Here is a 22,333-nt window from a genome sequence, read left to right as displayed (position 1 = left end):
ACTTCTGTACTTTGATAAGGGGCAGTAGGCAACTGATCTGCCATTTGGGATCTTATACCTAAACATTTGCTATGACATAGCCTTTAAAAACATTGCAAGACAAAACATATCTAGCTTTATGTAAATTGTCAGATTATCCCATAACTAACATTAAAATTGGAATGACATGTACTATGTGCATAGTTGTTACTTCAAACTAGCAATTAAAACCATAAAATGGTTTCATGCTATTTGTCAAAAGGGATGGGCATACAAAGCATTTCATTTTCTAAGGCCTTGCAATGGTATTGATTTATTTAACATAATTAGGATTTGTTTGTTTTCTCTGCAGTACTGTTGCATTGGGATTGGATGTTTGATTGTTTAAGTAGTTGGTGAACATCTGGGATTAACAGAGAGTGGGAGGCACTCGGGAACAGGTGCAGTCAGGGACTGAAGTTAGCAAGCTGATTGGTAGAACGCCTCGATTACAACATGTGCAGCTGTTGTGCTTAAACTGCTTTTATTGGAATTTCCAAGAGAACAATGATTCTCCCAATGACTAGCCCGTTACCTCCCTGCTTAGTCTTGATGCCTGGAGGATGATTGTCAGTTCAGACGCTAAGTATTTTTTCAACGGTGGGCATACGTCAGTATGATGAGATGATCGTGCAGCTTTATCCTCCCTATGTTCCGCTAAAGTCTTGTTTCCGTAAAGTTCTGTTCAGATCCGTAGCCAATGGAAAGCACACAAAATTTGAATGCACTTTTTGGGACAACAAGGATTTACCAGGGAGAAACAATTATTCAATAAAACAAAAACATCGATAAAAAACATCAAAAGCAAATTATTAGGATGGTGAGTAAAAGCCACAATTCAACAACACCGAACTTTTAATAATTGTATTCCTGTTAGTTGTGTCTTTATTTGCAGGAGATAGTGGTTTTGTTTGACATGCCCTTGGTGATGTCCACAGACGTGTGATAAATAATCAGAGGACGTCCTCTGCAATAAAAGCCGGTTAATTCCGTGCGGGCTTAAATCTCTGTGCCGGCTGCTGATACTAACACAACAGTTCCATTAAAGCTAAATTAAGCGCCACAAAGGCAGCGCCTCAGCAGAAATATACAGCGGCACTGTCACATTAACATAAAGCATGGCCCTGAGAAATTATTAGCCTCTCTAATCTCAGGAACACTCAGACGCAGCGCTGCACAGTTCAAATGACCTGTCTTCGGTGATGCATGGCTGTTTTTTTTCTTCTTCTTTTCCACCTACGAGACTGCCCCCCCCCCCCGCTCCTTCTTCCCCCCCCCCACACACACACCCCCCCTTGCAACAGATTTATGCAAGGCAGAGCCGGTGCAAGGCTCGGATCATCGAAGGAGCACAACGCTTCAAGAACAGCGGCTTGGCAAGGTGAAGGTCAGAGAACACATTATCCCTCCTCTTATCAACCCTTTATTAGTGCAGCTCGATCCTCTGGTTCACACATCAGCCCTGAGACAGACTCACTGTGGAGCCCCTCTCCAGGGCCTCCTGCCTCTCCGGGGCCTCCTGCCTCTCCGGGGCCTCCTGCCTCTCCGGGGCCTCCTGCCTCTCCGGGGCCTCCTGCCTCTCCAGGGCCTCCTGCCTCTCCAGGGCCTCCTGCCTCTGGCTGAACGACCCGTTCTCCTGCTGCCTCAGCTGGTACCAGCCCCACCGGCCTCAGGCAACATTAAACAATAAGGTAAGGCTTTATCTCCTGCCCCCCGTGGACCCCCCTCCTGCCGGTTCAGACGGCAGAACATCACAATAACAACAGGACGGAGAGATGGAGGAACGCCATTCTGCCGCGCTCCACTGGGCACAACGACAGCAGATGATATGATGGTGAATGGTTTGGGGGTGGGGCCGTTTGTAGGGGGGGGGGATCGATGAGTGATCTAGCACTGCGGGACAGATATAAAGAGCAGTCAAGGGGAAAATAGACTCTCTGTCACCGTGCCATTTCTTCCCTCCAATTGCCTGCCTCCTGCCCAGGATAACTGGTGAGGCCTCCCGGCGTGGACCCATGGCCGCTTCACGCACGGCCCCCCGTGGTGCCAAGGAAACCCTCCGTACTAGTTCACAGTATGGGAAACACTTCACCATGATGGTACAGGTGATCTCAGGGGAAGGGTACAGCAAGGGTAATCACAATGTGGAAAAAATAACAAAAAAACCTTTCAAGATAAATGGTTTGGATGCTCTGTTTAGAAAGTAGAACCCTAATGCTCTGATACGCTGAAATGCATTGTACACTAATTGCGTATTTAATAAAAGAAGAACGAATGGCTTTCATGCTCATTGAGTGCGATTTAATAAACAGTTCATTAACAAGGGAATTTTGAATCATATATTTTTCTACAAGAAATCAATTAAACGTTAGTCGAGCGGATCAAATGGTTGTGTCGTTATTTGTTTCCTAAATCAAACAAGTGGGCCGTGGGCGATGATTTTGTGTGATTACATGTTAACATCGGCACCAATAAAACAGCTGCTGATTGATAACGATCCGCTAGGACTCTCTTAGAAGGTTATCAACACTGGCAGACCCTAAAGCAGCCAGTCTGTTCATTAACTAGGGATCCTAGGGACCCTCACACACTCGTGCATTATGCATCAATCACATCGTCCCCGTTGTGATTGAGGGCAGTAAAAGATCCTCCTTATTAAGGTAAGGACGCCCGAAAGAAAACCTTTTCTTGATGATAGTCAATGATAAGGCTGCAGCACAGTGTGTGGATCGCCATGGCGACCACTGTTAATCTCCTTGTGTATTAGAAGATCTACACCAGCCAGTGAGAGGTGCATTGTGGCAGTGTTGCGGAAACTGGAAACTACTATTAATCATGCAAAACATTTCACGTAATAAGGCAGATTAACTCGAGGACCTCTCAACGTGGTGGGCACATTGTAAACTGGCAGATTTCACCGTCCAACTGTAAACACTGGGACAAATCAAAACTAATACTACCACATTTTGGTGTTTTGGCTAACCTCTACTAATGTCTGATTGCCAGACAAGCTGCAGCCTGGAAGCAGCTGTTGGGCCCGTTCAACATTTTAGGAAACAGAAGAAAGAGCCAGATTTGTGTTTGTTTAAACACAGGCTGTGTGTAGTAAATCAAAGCTTTCAGACAAATTATGGCCAGATAAACAAAGGATTGAATAACACGTTATTGTCCAGTTCCAGATGATGCGACCTGGACCCTAATGATAAAATGAATGCAGAGTAAGTCAAACTGCTGCTGATTGAACTGGATCGATAAGATGCAGTAACACCTGCAGGCCAATGGATAGGATGTATGTAGCCCAGAGGTATTCAATGAAGATTCCACAGAGGTCCAGTTATTTCCTCAAGAAAAGGTTCGGAGCATCTTTATGTCGAACTTGCGTTATGAATCAGTGCCTTGTATATTGGAGTGGCCTAGTAGTAGTATCAAAATCTGTTCACCTAAATAAAATAAAGAAATCAATTCAATATTAGAGTGGAGCTGCGAAGGCATGTGTGTGTGCTTGATATCTGAGAGTCAGACATTTAAACCAAATAAAGTGCCACTCAGCTTCAAGAATTGCCGCATTTTTCAGCCCTCTCTAGAGAGCAATCGGTGTGGTGAACAGCTGTCTGCTAAGGAGTTATTATCTTTAGAAACGGGCAAACCTTGGATAGGTTCATGCATTTGACTTAAAAGCACACAAAACTCAAAATCCTAAATTTTTTGAGTGTCGCAAGTCCCGATGCGATACATAGGAAAACGAGGCGATGAAACAATTGAGATCCACCAAACCACCTTTCGAGCTCCGCAGTTGCAAAAGTCCCCGAATTCCTCTTCGTCAAAAGACGGAGATGGTCGACTAATGACGCCGACTTTTGCACAGAAATAAGAAAGGGAAGGAAAAAAAGAGCTAATCCAATAAGTGAGAGGAAGGTGGCATCAGACAAACACACAGCCCCCCCCCCCACAGCCTCCTGGACATCACAGGTAGAGTCAGACGGCAGAACACAGCAGGCATAATCCCCTCCCCACCAAATCACACCTCGTCCTGAAGGACCCAAAGAAAACAGAACATAAACGAAGTGACTCAGAAGAAAGGCAGTCAGTATTACGTTGGGAGCGCTTTAGTTTAGCTTTAGTCTACTTTGACTGTTTTCGTAAAAAAATACTGTGTCATAAATAGGGCCCGACCGATTTATCGGCCTGCCGATTTAATCGGCCGATTATAGCCTTTTTGAAAATAATCGGCATCGGCCAAAAAGACGCAGATTACAACCGATTTTTATTTATTTTTTTAACCCTAACGCTGCTGCGTGTCATACGGGCTGCTACAGAGAACTAACCCTAACCCGAACCTAACCCTAACCCTAACGCTGCTGCGTGTCATACGGGCTGCTACAGAGAACTAACCCTAACCCGAACCTAACCCTAACCCTAACACTAACGCTGCTGCGTGTCATACGGGATGCTTCAGAGAACTAACCCTAACCCTAACCTAACCCTAACCCTAACACTGCTGCGTGTCATACGGGCTGCTACAGAGAACTAACCCTAACCCGAACCTAACCCTAACGCTGCTGCGTGTCATACGGGCTGCTACAGAGAACTAACCCTAACCCGAACCTAACCCTAACCCTAACACTAACGCTGCTGCGTGTCATACGGGATGCTTCAGAGAACTAACCCTAACCCGAACCTAACCCTAACCCTAACGCTGCTGCGTGTCATACGGGCTGCTACAGAGAACTAACCCTAACCTAACCCTAACCCTAACACTGCTGCGTGTCATACGGGCTGCTACAGAGAACTAACCCTAACCCGAACCTAACCCTAACCCTAACACTAACGCTGCTGCGTGTCATACGGGATGCTTCAGAGAACTAACCCTAACCCGAACCTAACCCTAACCCTAACCCTAACGCTGCTGCGTGTCATACGGGATGCTTCAGAGAACTAACCCTAACACGAACCTAACCTAACCCTAACGCTGCTGCGTGTCACACGGGCTGCTTCAGAGAACTAACCCTAACCCGAACCTTACCCTAACCCGAACCATCAATGTTCTCCATCCATAGTGCAGTGCCAAACTTAGGAGAACCCACCAACGTTCTCCATCCATAGTGCAGTGTCATACTTAGGAGAACCCACCAACGTTCTCCATAGTGCAGTGTCATACTTCAGAGAACCCACCAACGTTCTCCATAGTGCAGTGTCATACTTCAGAGAACCCACCAACGTTCTCCATAGTGCAGTGTCATACTTCAGAGAACCCACCAACGTTCTCCATAGTGCAGTGTCATACTTCAGAGAACCCACCAACGTTCTCCATCCATAGTGCAGTGTCATACTTAGGAGAACCCACCAACGTTCTCCGTCCATAGTGCAGTGTCATACTAAGAACCCACCAACGTTCTCCATAGTGCAGTGTCATACTTAGAACCCACCAACGTTCTCCATTCATAGTGCAGTGTCATACTTCAGAGAACCCACCAACGTTCTCCATCCATAGTGCAGTGTCATACTTCAGAGAACCCACCAACGTTCTCCATCCATAGTGCAGTACCATACTTAGGAGAACCCACCAACGTTCTCCATAGTGCAGTGTCATACTTCAGAGAACCCACCAACGTTCTCCATCCATAGTGCAGTGTCATACTTAGAACCCACCAACGTTCTCCAGCCATAGTGCAGTGTCATACTTAGGAGAACCCTCCAACGTTCTCCATAGTGCAGTGTCATACTTAGGAGAACCCACCAACGTTCTCCGTCCATAGTGCAGTGTCATAATTAGGAGAACCCACCAACGTTCTCCATAGTGCAGTGTCATACTTCAGAGAACCCACCAATGTTCTCCATAGTGCAGTGTCATACTTCAGAGAACCCACCAACGTTCTCCATCCATAGTGCAGTGTCATACTTAGAACCCACCAACGTTCTCCAGCCATAGTGCAGTGTCATACTTAGGAGAACCCTCCAACGTTCTCCATAGTGCAGTGTCATACTTAGGAAAACCCACCAACGTTCTCCGTCCATAGTGCAGTGCCACGCTCAAACACTCAAGGACATTTTATAACACGTATTTGAATAACAGCGGAATAATGCAAAACTGTAATGTGTGTGGAAGGAGGAAGTATAGTAACATGAAACCGTAGGTTCGTCCACGGTATTATGTTTGAATTGACAAAAAGCAAATCGAAAAATATGAATTCTGCAAGCCTCCTTGAACGTGTAAAAACACGCCTTTCAACATCTTAGGGAATAACGAGCAGTTCTGTTCTCCAGCGCACGGCTTTGATGTGGAGCAACGTGGAGAAATGCTCCTCAGTGATTATGTGCGCGTCCTGCTGTGCATGCTCCACACATCGACAGACAGTGGCGCATCTTTTGCACATACTTTCTTTAACCACAAGCCCCCCCCACACACAAGCTGAGATATAAATTGTCAGGCTTACAACGCTTGACGTCCTCCCATGTATTTTGGGTCAACCAACTGGATTTGCTTATTAGTACAACACAAATGAGTCAGCTGGCTCAGTGCAAAGGGTGAAGCCAGCAGCATGGCAGGACGACGGCAGGGTGAAGCCAGCAGCATGGCAGGATGGCGGCAGGGTGAAGCCAGCAGCATGGCAGGACGACGGCAGGGTGAAGCCAGCAGCATGGCAGGACGACGGCAGGGTGAAGCCAGCAGCATGGCAGGACGACGGCAGGGTGAAGCCAGCAGCATGGCAGGACGACGGCAGGGTGAAGCCAGCAGCATGGCAGGACGACGGCAGGGTGAAGCCAACAGCATGGCAGGACGACGGCAGGGTGAAGCCAGCAGCATGGCAGGATGGCGGCAGGTTCCATCCTCGCACACAAGTGCCCCAACAGCTACTTAAAACCTTTTTAAGGGGGGCCATCGTGGCTTTGCCCTCTTCTCTCTTCTTATCCCCCCCCCCGATACATCCATACTGACTACGTGGCCGAGGCTGATGGCGGAGTCCCCCCCCCCACAAAGACTTTATCTCCAGATCTCTCCCTGTCCAACCTAAGTAAAGGCATGTGGGGATGGGAGAGGGGAGGGGCAGAGAGGGGGGGGGGGGGGGGGGAGTGGCAGAGAGGGGGGGGGGGAGTGGGGTCACCTTCATCAGTGCAGCAGAGAATGAACGGTCAACTTTCAACATTCTGCACTCGCTCTCATAAATGCTTTATGACTTCATGCTGCGCAAAGTTTGATGAAAAACACGTTTTCACTTTTCTTTTACGACACTGTATATTTTATTCCCTGCATTAAAGACAAGAGCTTGTTTCTATCTGGTCCCTGTGGTCCACTTGTCCTACAGCTGTTCAAAGAATGATAGTCCACCGGCATAAAACATAATCCATACGTGCTTGAGGGAACAGGACGCACACACACACACACACAAACACACACACACCTTGAAAGACCAAAAACACAGACAATATCATGTAATCCCGGTACCAGAAACGCCAAAGCTACTTTGCCACAGAACATTCAACCATAATCCTAATCCGCCACATGTGATGCCCGGCCGAGATTAAAAGGAGCCAATGTAACTGCCATCATCCAATCATGCAGAAGGTGGTGGAGAAGAAATACTGAGCATATTGTCTAACCTCAAGTTAAACACAGAGAGGCATTGCAATTAGCTCCAAGGAACCCCCCCTTTCTTTTGCTTTCTGTGAGATGAGCCAAGGTGAGTTTAGATCCCGACCTCCACAGTATGGACAGAGTACAGGAGGCAACCCACATCCATCCCCGCTGCAATGCCTTCCAGTCCTGTGCTTCTGGAACCCTCTTTTTTTGGTCAATTATATGAACCAAGACCACAAAGGTGTAGCAACTGACTACTGACTACTAAACAAAGAGCCCCAAAATGGGACCTAGTACAGACCTGATGATTTATACTTCTGTGAGTTAACAAATACATTTTCTTCGTATCAGTGATCTTACTTCCTACCTGGTCAATGGGTTTTCTACTCACCACTAGTCAATGGTAATCTATTTCCACTAGGAACCACACCTGGGATAGACGAGGCCAACAGGGCCACTAACTAAGAGGACCTGCTTTGCACCTTGGTAAATTAAGAGGGAGATTAAATGAAATTGTCCCTAAACTCTAACTAGCCTTGTCTAATTAGGGATGAACTGTATAATGAGCCCTCAGCCTTTTAATATATTTAATTTAGCAGTGGTCTCCGGTTACAGCACAGCCACTCAGCTCAAAGACCCCTGGATGTTGAAGTCCAAAAGGTAGTGCTCATTTCAAGCGGAACAAATATTGATCCTGGTCTACTGAATGTTACATTTCTTGTATGAGCAGAACATAACGGTTTTCAATAAGACTTGATAAGATGAGATCAGAATCAAGACAATCAAAGAAGTGTACAGCTTTAATACAAACTGATAATACAGCCTACTGTCTGATGTTCACCGTGCACACCGTCTAATAGCAGAGCGATAATACAGCCTACTGTCTGATGTTCACAGTGCACACGTCTAATAGCAGAGCGATAATACAGCCTACTGTCTGATGTTCACAGTGCACACGTCTAATAGCAGAGCCATAATACAGCCTACTGTCTGATGTTCACCGTGCACACGTCTAATAGCAGAGCCATAATACAGCCTACTGTCTGATGTTCACCGTGCACACCGTCTAATAGCAGAGCCATAATACAGCCTACTGTCTGATGTTCACAGTGCACACCGTCTAATAGCAGAGCCATAATACAGCCTACTGTCTGATGTTCACCGTGCACACCGTCTAATAGCAGAGCGATAATACAGCCTACTGTCTGATGTTCACCGTGCACACGTCTAATAGCAGAGCGATAATACAGCCTACTGTCTGATGTTCACAGTGCACACCGTCTAATAGCAGAGCGATAATACAGCCTACTGTCTGATGTTCACAGTGCACACCGTCTAATAGCAGAGCGATAATACAGCCTACTGTCTGATGTTCACCGTGCACACCGTCTAATAGCAGAGCCATAATACAGCCTACTGTCTGATGTTCACCGTGCACACGTCTAATAGCAGAGCGATAATACAGCCTACTGTCTGATGTTCACCGTGCACACGTCTAATAGCAGAGCGATAATACAGCCTACTGTCTGATGTTCACCGTGCACACGTCTAATAGCAGAGCCATAATACAGCCTACTGTCTGATGTTCACCGTGCACACCGTCTAATAGCAGAGCGATAATACAGCCTACTGTCTGATGTTCACCGTGCACACCGTCTAATAGCAGAGCGATAATACAGCCTACTGTCTGATGTTCACCGTGCACACCGTCTAATAGCAGAGCCATAATACAGCCTACTGTCTGATGTTCACCGTGCACACGTCTAATAGCAGAGCCATAATACAGCCTACTGTCTGATGTTCACCGTCTAATAGCAGAGCCATAATACAGCCTACTGTCTGATGTTCACCGTGCACACCGTCTAATAGCAGAGCGATAATACAGCCTACTGTCTGATGTTCACAGTGCACACCGTCTAATAGCAGAGCGATAATACAGCCTACTGTCTGATGTTCACCGTGCACACCGTCTAATAGCAGAGCCATAATACAGCCTACTGTCTGATTTTCACAGTGCACACCGTCTAATAGCAGAGCGATAATACAGCCTACTGTCTGATGTTCACAGTGCACACCGTCTAATAGCAGAGCCATAATACAGCCTACTGTCTGATGTTCACCGTGCACACCGTCTAATAGCAGAGCGATAATACAGCCTACTGTCTGATGTTCACAGTGCACACCGTCTAATAGCAGAGCGATAATACAGCCTACTGTCTGATGTTCACCGTGCACACGTCTAATAGCAGAGCCATAATACAGCCTACTGTCTGATGTTCACCGTGCACACGTCTAATAGCAGAGCGATAATACAGCCTACTGTCTGATGTTCACAGTGCACACCGTCTAATAGCAGAGCGATAATACAGCCTACTGTCTGATGTTCACCGTGCACACGTCTAATAGCAGAGCCATAATACAGCCTACTGTCTGATGTTCACAGTGCACACCGTCTAATAGCAGAGCCATAATACAGCCTACTGTCTGATGTTCACAGTGCACACGTCTAATAGCAGAGCCATAATACAGCCTTCGGTCTGATGTACACAGTGCACAACATTGATACCAAACCAACTGAAAGGTGGGCCACCGGTTGTTTCTTGTCTGTTTTCTTTTATTAGTATAGAAAATCTGACATGGACCAAAACAGTTGTTCACCTCCTATGAGGAGGCGTTGTGTAATAATTATGGTAAAACAAAATATTGTTTCAGAGTAGCTTTATACATGTAGATGTTTAGGGACAGAGATTGCTATAACAAGTCCAAGACGCACCAAGGATTTAGTTTTGTTCTTAATTAGAGTTCTTGGTGTTTAGGTAATGTGTTGACAGCAGCCTAACCAATGGTGAGCTGCTTATTATAGAGCAGCGAACATTGGAGTGTTGCACCCAGTGAACGGACATAACTGTCTGCAACAAACCCTTGATGAGCCAACACCTCGCTTAATAAATAGAAGTGCCACCATATCATATATAACAAGAGTCAAGGGCTCAACTTGTTATATGCAGCCAACAATGTGTTTATATAAATCATTTTGCAAACTGATTTAGATAAACACATTGTCATTTTATTCCGCATGAGTGTCGACAGCAAACAAGCACCACTAATTATAATTTGATAGATGAAAAAAGAGTTTTGACAAATGCCACTAATGTTCTCGCTGACCGGGAGTTCTTTGCTCTGCTCAGGCGCTTGTATGGCTGCTGTAGCAGTGAGATCCTAATGGGGCAGTGTGAGAGACCTGAAGCAAACCTAATCTGTCTCAGGCCAGAAATAGCACATGCTAATCAGCAGCAGTGTTTAGCTGCTACATTGAGCGCTACATCCAACACGAGGCGAGGGCCCTATTGGTATCAATCCGTGTGCATTATGAACTTTATTCATATCAGGGAAATAAAGATATAAACATATATACTCATCCAATATCAACAATAACACTGAAATCATTATGATTGTGTTTTTATTCTATTCCCATGGACAACAATGGCCCTCATTGGATCCCTACTTAATGAATGCTGAAAGCTACTTTGGAGCTATTCTTTTCCTTGGAAAATATAGTATTTTATATTTAATATATCATCTTCAAAAGCAGAGTATGTGTAATATGTTTTTTTCATTTCAAACACGAACAAGCTAAAGATGGCGTGTTATCACAGACCTTTAACTCAAGACATCTCAAAATAATTCAAATGATCTGAGTGCTGATGTCTTTGGTGTTAACCGGCAAGTCAGTCAAGATCAATCATACAACAATCAGGGAAAAACAAGGAAAGGTCATTGCTATGCTTTCCTCGCATGAATGAAGTCCTAAAAATCGCCAAAGTCGCTTTGCTCAGATTCTCTGTATTGCAGACACAGCGTTTGTTTTGGTACCAGCTGTGTCCCCTCTATTGCTCATCCTTACTACTTTACAAGGGACGACAACCTTCACACTAGGGCTGCACGATTATTGATTGAAAAAAAAATCTTTCGAATTTCTACCACCCCATAGTGGTAGGAGCCACACACTGTGCTCAGCGGCAAATTGCCGCCAGGCCACGCCCCCCCCCTCCCCCTTTTCAGGCTTCGCGCCGGACTCACGCAGTCGCAGACAGGTGTACAGGGAGCGCTTGGTTTGCTTTGCAGCGGAGGTAGAGCGTATACTGCATGGGCGGGGCTCGTTTCTTTTTTCGTTTTCTTTTTTTTGCGGATACATTATTTAAAAAAAAATATCGCGAAAATATCGCGAGAACACTACGTGTCATCGTGGGACGCCAATATCGTCATCGCGATAAAAATTCAATATTGTGCAGCCCTAACACACACACACACACACACACACACACACACACACACACACACACACACACACACACACACACACACACACACACACACACACACACACACACACACACACACACACACACACACAGGTGATGAACAAAAGAGGGCACGATTTTCTTTTTATAGTAAAGCCGTTAAACTGATGGAGCCTCTCAACTCTATTTCAAAGGTTAACATCAGACTCCTTTCAGAAGTCCTCGTATTCTGAGGTTCCCGGATTCTTCATCACCATTGACCGAAAGGAGCAGAGACACGCCCCTTGACCCGCGTTGAACCTGGGGTCAACATGTTTAGTGCCTCCCTATTACAGCTAAAGATGAGTAATTTCAAACTGCATGTTGGACCTTCGGCCTCACCATCCAATAGCTTTCTGAGAGTTATGTTTGAGAGCGACTGCATCAGGCATCAATGTGTATGCATGCATAAAAATACAATTACTTTTACCAAAGCGGCACTAAAATGAACAAGCTAATCTTCAATCCAGCTTAGACCAAGTCGTTTTTACAATATGAATTCATTTCTAATAATTAAACTTTGACAGTGAGTGCCAATGTAAATATATGAGCTGATACCAAAGCAGTCAACAGAACAGCCCCCCCCCCTAGGTCCCTGGACCGTCTCAGTCTCAGCCCTGATGGATGGCCCCACTCCACTGAGAACGCTCCCAAACCTCCCAAGGTGACCTCTGCCAAAACAAATGCCTGTTTTACTGCACTTTTCATTTTCTCGATGGCAAGCGATTGGAAACGCTGATTTTGGAGCCGCACTGAAGCCTTTTGTAACGAGTCTGACAGCGGGGCTTTATCGATGTGGACGGAGGGGCAGGAGGCAGGGGCATAGACACCAGCTCCTTCGTCTGCACCCCCCCCCCCACCGGAGGCAGGAGCATAGACCCCAGCTCCTTCGTCTGCCCCCCCCCCCCCCACCGGAGGCAGGAGCATAGACACCAGGGGTCTCATTTATAAAACTGAGTGGGATCGTTACTAAAAGTGTACGTACGCCCAAAAGCCAAGTTTTGCGTGCGCCAAAAAATATTCAGACTTATAAAACCCTGCTTACGCACACCTCTAAGCAATCTTTGCTTTATAAATCACAGAGTGCCTACAAGTGTGCGCAGCTGAATCAGCTTCACGTTCCGCCCTGTACACGCCCCTTTTTAACCATAAATGGTCAATGCAAACGACCTCATGAATAAGATCTGCATATAAAACAGACTCGGATGCAAGAATGATGTCCTGTCGGAAACAATGGCAGAAGGACTGAGAAAAGCAAAAAAGCGAAATTTTACGGAGGTTGAATTGGAGACACTTGTGGGTGAGTTGGAGTCCCGAAAAGTAGTTTTGTTCGGCCGTCACAGGATTGGGATCACTAACAACAATAAGCAGAGTGAGTGGTAACATGTTGCTGCAGCAGTGAACTCTGTCAGTGGCACGGAGCGCACAGTCCCAGGATTAAAAAAAGAAGTGGTCTGACTAAAGGTACATATTTTTATGGTCCCTGAAGACCCTCTCCCTCCAAATCCTCATTTGCATGGTCCGCCAGCAGTGCCATGGGGCAGCATTACGCGAGAGGCTCACCGCTGTATTTATAGCGTTACGGTAATAAGACTGACCGAGAACACCTTGGATAATCAGTTTGTAATCACCCACGTAAAATGTTTTTGAACATAACCCCTTTTTGATGCCTGATTTGTCATGAAAAGCATCAAGGGGAACGGACAATAATATAACGATTGTGATGAGTATGTGGCTTGGATTTCCAAGACAAGGAACAGTAAAGTTTGGATAAAGATGAATGGATCTCCCAAAGAAGCAAGAGTCATCATGGTAAAGGTCCATGTACATTACACATGTGCATTACAAATGTACATTACACACGGTTCAGCGTGCCACTCGGATATTAAAAGGCAATGGTTCATATGTAAGCAAAGTTTTTATACCACAACGTGGTACGTTTATGTATCAAGGTGACAACGGTCATGTCATCTGTTAATTACTCTCTGTGTTTGCATTCAATTCATTTAGTCGCAGCGTAGAATCCATTTTTTGGAACCAAACGGTTGCCTTTCTCTGTTGAGGTGAGGCTGTTGCGGTTTGTCAAGGCCAGGCAAGATGGTACAGACTGATGATCTACTTTAATTAATGTTACAACGTATCAATATAATCAAATAAAATCAAAATAATCTATCCTTGATCAAAATAACAAAAAATAACCTCTTAGGTTGCCATCCTAAACGGAACACAGGCCAATGCAAATGACAATTGCAGAAGCTTTAAATGGTGTTCCCTTGGGCATTTGTTTAGTGTGTATTGTTTGGTTTTGGATGGAGCGCTGCAAACACTAATCTGCGTCCAACAGAATCCTGAGGCCAGGGAATGGAGCAGCAGTAAAACAGAACGTTTAAAAAGTATTTGAAAGGAGTATTTACAACTTTTGTAGTTTGATCATTGTGTGGTATGCAAGCCTCAGGCAAAAACTACTTTGCAGGTCCCCGACTGTCTGGTAACAGTCCCAATGTGTCTTTGTACAGAGCAAGGAACCACCTAGATCTGTGCTGGATAGATCAGTCTACCAGCCTACCCAGTAGACTGGAGTAAACGTTGCTCATCTATCCAGCACAGATCTAGAAGTGCTAACGGCAACGCCGTCAGGTCCTCCGCAGCTGATTTAGCAGGCCATCTACTCAAACCCTTTCTGTGATTTTAGCAAAGAGCATTCATTCTTCCAATAACCCCGTCGCTGACAATAATTACAAGTTGTAATTGGTTTGTTGTTCCCAAGTGTGCGTTGCTCTCAGTTTGAAGAACTGAAAATCTAATTCATCTTACTCCCTGCTATCTTTTGATTCTTAACCGTTGTTGTAGCTATGAACCTAGGCACCGACTGCTTAAATTGTTCAATCACAACAAAGTTACACGGTTCTTCAAAGGAAACTGGATGCAGAACACCAACGACCACAATGGGTCACCAGCTCCCTGGTAAACTCCCCATGAGTTTGCTTCTCCCCCCTGCTAGGATCATGCCCGTGGTAGTAAAAAGGCGGACTTTTTTTTTGACGGAGGGTTTGGGGGAGAAACACAAAAATGAATGAGACCCACAGGCTATTTGCAATGTGTTAATTGACTGCAATCAGACAACTTGCAAGGCTTTTTTGTGCAATAAATGTTCCCCTAAATGCATTTGAAAACATGGTGCACTGAGTGTAACATGTAAGGGATAACGGCCGACGAGGCATAGAACTCTGGCGACGAGCGCAGCATGAAGCCAGAGTTGCCTCTACCTGTCCATTATTTCCATCGAACCGGTCGACCTCGAAGGCCGTTATTCCGCTTATCACCCGTTTGTATTTATCTCCCGTATATTTAGAATATAATTGTATCAATTACTTTCTTTAAATTTAGGAATCGTGCTCTTGAACTTCAGAAAACAACCTATTACAGCTACCTCATTGGCTCGGGCAGCACTGGAGAGAATGCATTCCGCTGGGTCCTAAACACCCTTTTGTATCGGACGTAGGCTACAGTAGGCAAAATACGCTACATAAGGCAATGCCTTCATGAAACCGAAATCCGCGGATCTCCAGAATGCTCCGAACTGTGGTAAACGAACCGAACGGATTCGGATACAATTCGAATCCGCTGCAGGCCTAGTGATTACCGGCGGGGGGTATTTACTCACTGTAAACCAGTGGGTCTGAAAAGGCCCTGCTATGCAGTTACCCTCAGAGCACCCTAGAAGTGATCCCGAGCATATAGCTCTACCCGCTTTCACCACCACGTAAAACAAAAAGGATGCAAACAAACTTTCTATTAGAGCAAGTTGCTAAGCCTGCCAAGAAAAACTCCAGATATTCCCAAAGCAAAGAATCTATACCAAAATACCAGCATCTGTAGAAGTACCTCAAATGATCTACCCCAATCCAAACAAATGCTCTCAAAATAACGACCAAACTGTCATGTGTGAAACTCCTCAATTCCTCAATGAATTTTTGAAATATGTGTTGTTTGCTGATGATACAAATTTATTGTGTTCGGGTGGGGATCTGAGGCAGCTTTTGGATACAGTGGAGAAATAACTAAAAATCCTAAAACAATGGTTTGATTTCAATAAGTTGTCTCTAAACTTAAAGAAAACCAAGTTCATCATATTTGGAAACCAAAAACTTAAACATGAAATAAAAATCATGATAGACAATGTTGAAATAGAAAGAGTCTGAAAACAAATTCTTAGGACTGATCTATTATGCTGGAAACCACATATAAAACAAGCGAAAAGGGAAGTATCTATGTCCACCTCAATACTATGTAAAACAAAAGATGTACTCAATTCAAAATCATTACACATGCACTTCAGCCTACACCTTTTCGATCAATACTGTTGAAAAGAAATGTCTATGTATAAATCAAGATGACATCTTTATTTTGTGGTTTCTTTTTTCAGTTTTTTACTTATGTATGTAATGTTGTGAATCTATGTTTGATCGAAATAATCTGAATTTAACTGAACTGAAACACACAATCTTTAATCAGGGATTAGCCTGCCCTCACAGGGAAAGTAAATTGTGAAAACTATCGCAATATAAACTTTGCAATTTAAATTTTGAGGCTGAACCCTGGAGTGATCGTACACGGTACTAGTTAAGGACAGGTACTGGTTTAAACTACTAGTTAAGGGCAGTCTGTATAGGGTCGAGAACATCAGTCCATTTCCTTCCCCCTGTGCTGATCCGTTGACTCCTTTCTTGACAAACATCATCAAACACACAGACGTGTGTATTTATAACCGGTGCCGCGCTGCTGACAAAGGCAGCGAGCTCACGGAGCCCAGAGGAATGGAGGACATTAAACTACTGCGATTGATTGGGCCATATTTCTAACGAGGGGCAATTCTTCTTTTTTCGAGCGGACTCCCATCTATGATGAATCTGTTCTCTCCCTCTTCATTCAGGAAGCTCATAGTGAAAACAATGAAGAAAGAAAAGAACACCGCAAAGAAAAGTACTGGATGGTTCTGACCTGGGCCTGCAGCACCCATCAAAGACATAGCACCCATCATAGCACACATCATAGCCGGAGCACCCATCATAGCACCCATCATAGCCGGAGCACCCATCATAGCACCCGTCATAGCCGGAGCACCCATCATAGCACCCGTCACAGGCGGAGCACCCATCATAGCACCCGTCATAGCCGGAGCACCCATCATAGCACCCGTCACAGGCGGGGCACCCATCATAGCACCCGTCATAGCCGGAGCACCCATCATAGCACCCGTCACAGGCGGAGCACCCATCATAGCACCCGTCACAGGCGGGGCACCCATCATAGCACCCGTCACAGGCGGAGCACCCATCATAGCACCCGTCACAGGCGGGGCACCCATCATAGCACCCGTCACAGGCGGAGCACCCATCATAGCACCCATCACAGGCGGGGCACCCATCATAGCACCCGTCATAGACGTGAAAGACGCCGTGTCGTATTTCCTGCGCCGCGTCAGAGTCCGCCTCCGAGCGCAGCCCTGCGGTGACGGCGGTCCCTCCGTCTCGTGAGGTCATTTCCTCTCTTATCGTCCCACTCCATCACTCGTCCGCCTTGCCATCATAAGCCTTCTGACAGCTCCACTGATGGATTTGAACTCTGGCGGGAAGTCTATCTCCCACTCGGCTGTCTGCCCCCCGTAACGGATCTGCTGCCGTGTGACTTAGGAGGGGGAGAGAACGCTAGAAAGAGGGAGAGGGAGAGCGAGCCAGCTTGGTGGGGCTCACGTTGTACAAAAAAAGACGCTTCACTTGTGAGGCTGAAGCAGGATATCTGACTTGTTGTTCCTCCTATCATTAATCACGTGTGTAGTCCATTAAACCCTGGACTCTGCCAGACACACAGACACATCTCCTCCCTCAGAACACTGAGAGAAGTCCATTAAGGCCTTCACAATTCATTATTAAAGAGTAACCATAGAATATCCCCTTCTTTACCAATAGTCGTCTCACCACCACGTTGGATCTCCCTCAATCAGAACGCAAAAGCATGCCCCACACACACACACACGCACGCGCGCACACGCACACACACACACACACGAGGAGAATGTGTTCATATTATTATCATATTATATATATATTATGAGGTCAAATGGAGGCAGACAGAAAGAAACATTGGGGGGCGAGAGTCCTCACAACACTGTTGAAATGAGAGAGAGGGAGGGAGACGCCATTTCCAATGAGTTACGTGCACTTCTGACCGGCAAACAAAATGACAAGTCATTTATTCTCTGGGGACAAGCTGAATTTATGACCTCGTCTTGTGAATTGTGGTAAATAATAAATATATATATTTTTTGTTTTATACTTAACTTTTTTTGGTGGGAAAAACTTGACAGGGGGTCTTACAGCTGGGCCTGAGAGGTTAATGTAAAAATAAAGCAAATATATACTTTAACATGTCAAATTTATATACAATGCCTGAACACCGGCTCAAATCATTATGTCCTCGGAAGATCAGTCCAGCACACCTATATGTAATATGACATACATTGATAACAAACAGCAACCAAGTATTCTCCGTTAGATTCCTCTCATTTTGGGTTTGATTCGAAGCCTTTGGCTATAATGCCTCTTTTCCACCGACAGTACCAGCTCAACTCGCCACGACTAAGCGTGGCACAACTTGGTCTGGTTCCAGGCACGTCGTGTTTCCATCTAGAATAAAGTATCCCTTCAACGTGGGCGGGTCTCCATAGCGCTCATGCGGGAAACTGCAATGACGTACTTATCCACGCAACACATAAACCGACAGGGCTACACACAGGAGTGTCTCCACCTCTATCACATTCCACGGCATGTTCTTGCGCGCTGATCCTACAATGTCAATAATCAATCAATATTGTTGACTGAACGCTGATGCTAGCAGTATTTAAAGATGCCGGGTGTCGGCTGTCAGGCTCGAACGTTGCGCTCATCATAACCCGTCCAGTGGCGTCACTCTCTGGCCAATCAGTGGCCAGCAGCCTGTTAACATCACACAAAAGTGTCAGATCAGCTCTCTTGGAACCTCGACAAAGTTGAGACTAAAAAAGTAACAGGTACCTAATTTGTGTTCGAAATGCAAGAAAAGGCGGGCTAAGTCAATGCGAGTTGAGCTGGTACCGTCGGTAGAGAGGGCATAACTAATGAAACAGCAAGCACCGTTAACATCTTTATTTCCAATTCGGTACCTTGGTATGGCATTTGTACTGGAGGAAAATATAAATTACAAATCAGTAGCCCTTTCCTAGATAAGAGAGCTAGCTTACTCCAAGCAATGGAGAGTAATGGAAGTACGATAGGTTTGTTGCTGTGCAAGCCCAAATGCCGTGACTCTTCATTTTGTTTGGAATGCGGGAACTCCCCTGCATCAGACATTGATTTGAATGGAAAGCCGTGTGTGGGAGGGGTGACTTGTGCGTCCGTCCGTAACACTTGTGCATGTGCGCCCCCCAGAGAGCGTATGCACGATGCCACCCTGACTCCCCGTCGGGTCGGCGGAGCGGCTCACTGAACACCAGCCAACAGCGAGCTGCACAGAGCCTCTGGATGTTTCCAGGAGCCTCTGGATGTTTCCAAGGGGACTCTGGATGTTTCCAAGGGGACTCTGGATGTTTCCATGAGGCGTGCGTCTCAGTGGGGACACAATGCTGCCAGTGCCAACGCTAACAAAGCAAACTGCCAGGAGGAGCCATTGTTGGGGCTTGTGGTCCTCACTGGTCTAGTCTGGGGTTCAGACCTCCAACAGTCCTCAAGGAGGGCCTGGCCTTTGCATTATCAAATAGGCACGGGTTTGCTGGCTGTGAGACCGCCTGCTCTGGGAGAAGCAGCACGCAGTGCAGCTTAAGGACATGTCCTCTCCTCGACTCCTGCACTTTTATTTTGGAGCCTCATGGAGCCTCGGCGTGGGGTTTGAGGGGCGACAGAGAGATAAACCAATAGGAGGAAATAGAGAGCGGAGAAGCCAAGAGGACTTCCATTGTGTACCGGCCTGCTGCCCGAGAGGACACTCCCCACACTGTATTTATTTATTTGTTTATTTGTCTTATCTGTGAACAAAAGCCTGCATGACCTTTGGAGGGTTGAATGATGCAGAGAGCTAATTCAATTACAACCACTGAGTAATGAGACTTGTCAGCGGGCCGTGGGCGACTCACTGTGGCTCGCTGAACAACAGGCGAGCACACAAGACCTTGAAATGAACACAGCGCTGCACAACGCGTCCAACAGGGAACACAGAGAGAAGAGGAAGAACGCAGAGCATTAGTGCTACTGCAACACTGAGCTGCAGACACACAGCTCAGTCTGGTTGTTTTACAGTGTGTGTGTGTGTGTGTGTGTGTGTGTGTGTGTGTGTGTGTGTGTGTGTGTGTGTGTGTGTGTGTGTGTGTGTGTGTGTGTGTGTGTGTGTGTGTGTGTGTGTGTGTGTGTGTGTGTGTGTGTGTGTGTGTGTGTGTGTGTGTGTGTGTGTGTGTGTGTGTGTGGGGTAAACATCAAGGTACTGCCCCCGACCTAGGAGTCTCTTGAGATGTCTGCACTTTCTCCCGGTACTGTTGAAGACCCCACAGGGTTCAAACAAGATGGCCAGGTCCCCAAAGGTTCCCCATCTCCTAGATTATAACCCTCACACAATGTGCGGATTAACTGCAATGGAGAAACCTGGCGGGCTAATCTTTTCACTGAAACGCTCAATCCCGCGACTGAAGAACCACAACCATGCATTAGCGTGTGTGTCTCTGTGTCAGTGTGTGAGTGTGTGTGGGTGGCTGTGTGCGTACGTGCGATGAGTGTGCGTTGATGCTCGGAGCTAGACTTCCTGGATTACTGTTTGCCAATCCCATGCAAAGAAGTTCTTTTTTGTGCTATTTCTGATGAACTGCCAGATGGCAGTTACCTAACCCTAACCCCTAAGGAAGTTCAATTGCCTAAAGTGACGACGGTGAACTTGTGAAGATGTTTTCCATTATTGAAAGTGATAAGCGTTATAAATAGCCCTTTTTAAAACAGACTAAGCCAAACATTAAGCACCTTTTTCTGTTCCGGCACTTTGTGCACTCTTCATGGTAATCTCTTCTTAAGAACTCTTTCTTTGATAGATTTCCATCTTTTCTTTAACACAGTGTTTTCATTGGTCTGGTGGTTTATATTTTCTAAAGTGTAGGAGCTACTCTTTTCTTCCTTGCCATGTCAGTTGGTGATGTGCATAATGTCATGGTGGAATGAAACTATCACAGTCATGTATGCAAATATATGCAAATTGTTGTCGGGGTTAACCGAAACTGAGAATGGCGAGACGGGGAAGCACCCACTCTGATCTGGGTGTAAAAACACTGCAGAATCGGGTTCAGTACTAAAAACATTGCATTCTACTTCATAATCTCCATATTTTATGGGTTAAATGTTGCAGGGGATGCAAAAGCTAAATCTTGTTACAGAACCGATTATTTTTTGTGGTGGGAAACATGAGACAAGTGAGCAAAGTAAAGTGTGAGCGCGTTCCCTGATGGGTGTAAGCACAGTAAAGTGTGAGCGTGTTCCCTGATGGGTGTAAGCACAGTAAAGTGTGAGCGTGTTCCCTGATGGGTGTAAGCACAGTAAAGTGTGAGCGCGTTCCCTGATGGGTGTAAGCACAGTAAAGTGTGAGCGTGTTCCCTTATGGGTGTGAGCACAGTAAAGTGTGAGCGCGTTCCCTTATGGGTGTGAGCACAGTAAAGTGTGAGCGTGTTCCCTTATGGGTGTGAGCACAGTAAAGTGTGAGCGTGTTCCCTTATGGGTGTGAGCACAGTAAAGTGTGAGCGCGTTCCCTTATGGGTGTAAGCACAGTAAAGTGTGAGCACAGTAAAGTGTGAGTGCGTTCCCTTAGGGGTGTGAGGTAATCCCTCACTGTGCGACATTCCACTGCCCCCTAGTGACCAATTAAAGACATGCGCAGCCAAACAAAACCACCGCAACGGAACAGCAGTGAAAGAGGAATTTACTACAATGTAAGATTAGAACATCTTAAAACCACATACATATTCACAAACCTTTCTCTTCACACTGGAAAGCTCCGCTCCTAAAATGTTGACCAAATTGATCAATCAAACTGAATGGCTTACCTTCCAGGGAGGTTCCTCTACGTCTCCCTCAGGGAGAACAATCAGATGGACAAGACCTCACCTTTGGATGTGTCATGTGTGAATGTGCGCACGCGTCCATGTGTGAATAGGTGCACGCGTCTATGTGTGAATGTGCACGCACACGTCCATGTGTGAATGTGCGCACACGTCCATGTGTGAATGTGTGCACGCGTCTATGTGTGAATGTGCGCACGCGTCCATGTGTGAATGTGTGCACGTGTCCATGTGTGAATGTGTGCACGTGGTTGCTTCAGTGTTTTGCCTTTTATG

At 45.9% G+C, this 22,333-nt stretch overlaps 1 protein-coding gene across 1 annotated transcript in view; it reads right to left on the bottom strand.

Moving 5' to 3' along the window:
- Nucleotides 1-22,333, bottom strand: part of nrxn3a (neurexin 3a) — a 167,520-nt gene that overhangs the window by 69,336 nt on the left and 75,851 nt on the right. The window lies entirely within an intron of this gene.

Source organism: Gadus chalcogrammus, chromosome 5 (genome assembly GCF_026213295.1).
Source record: "Gadus chalcogrammus isolate NIFS_2021 chromosome 5, NIFS_Gcha_1.0, whole genome shotgun sequence".
NCBI lineage: Eukaryota > Metazoa > Chordata > Actinopteri > Gadiformes > Gadidae > Gadus > Gadus chalcogrammus.
Note: the sequence above shows the minus strand (reverse complement) of the source record. Positions and strands in the feature narration are given on the sequence as shown.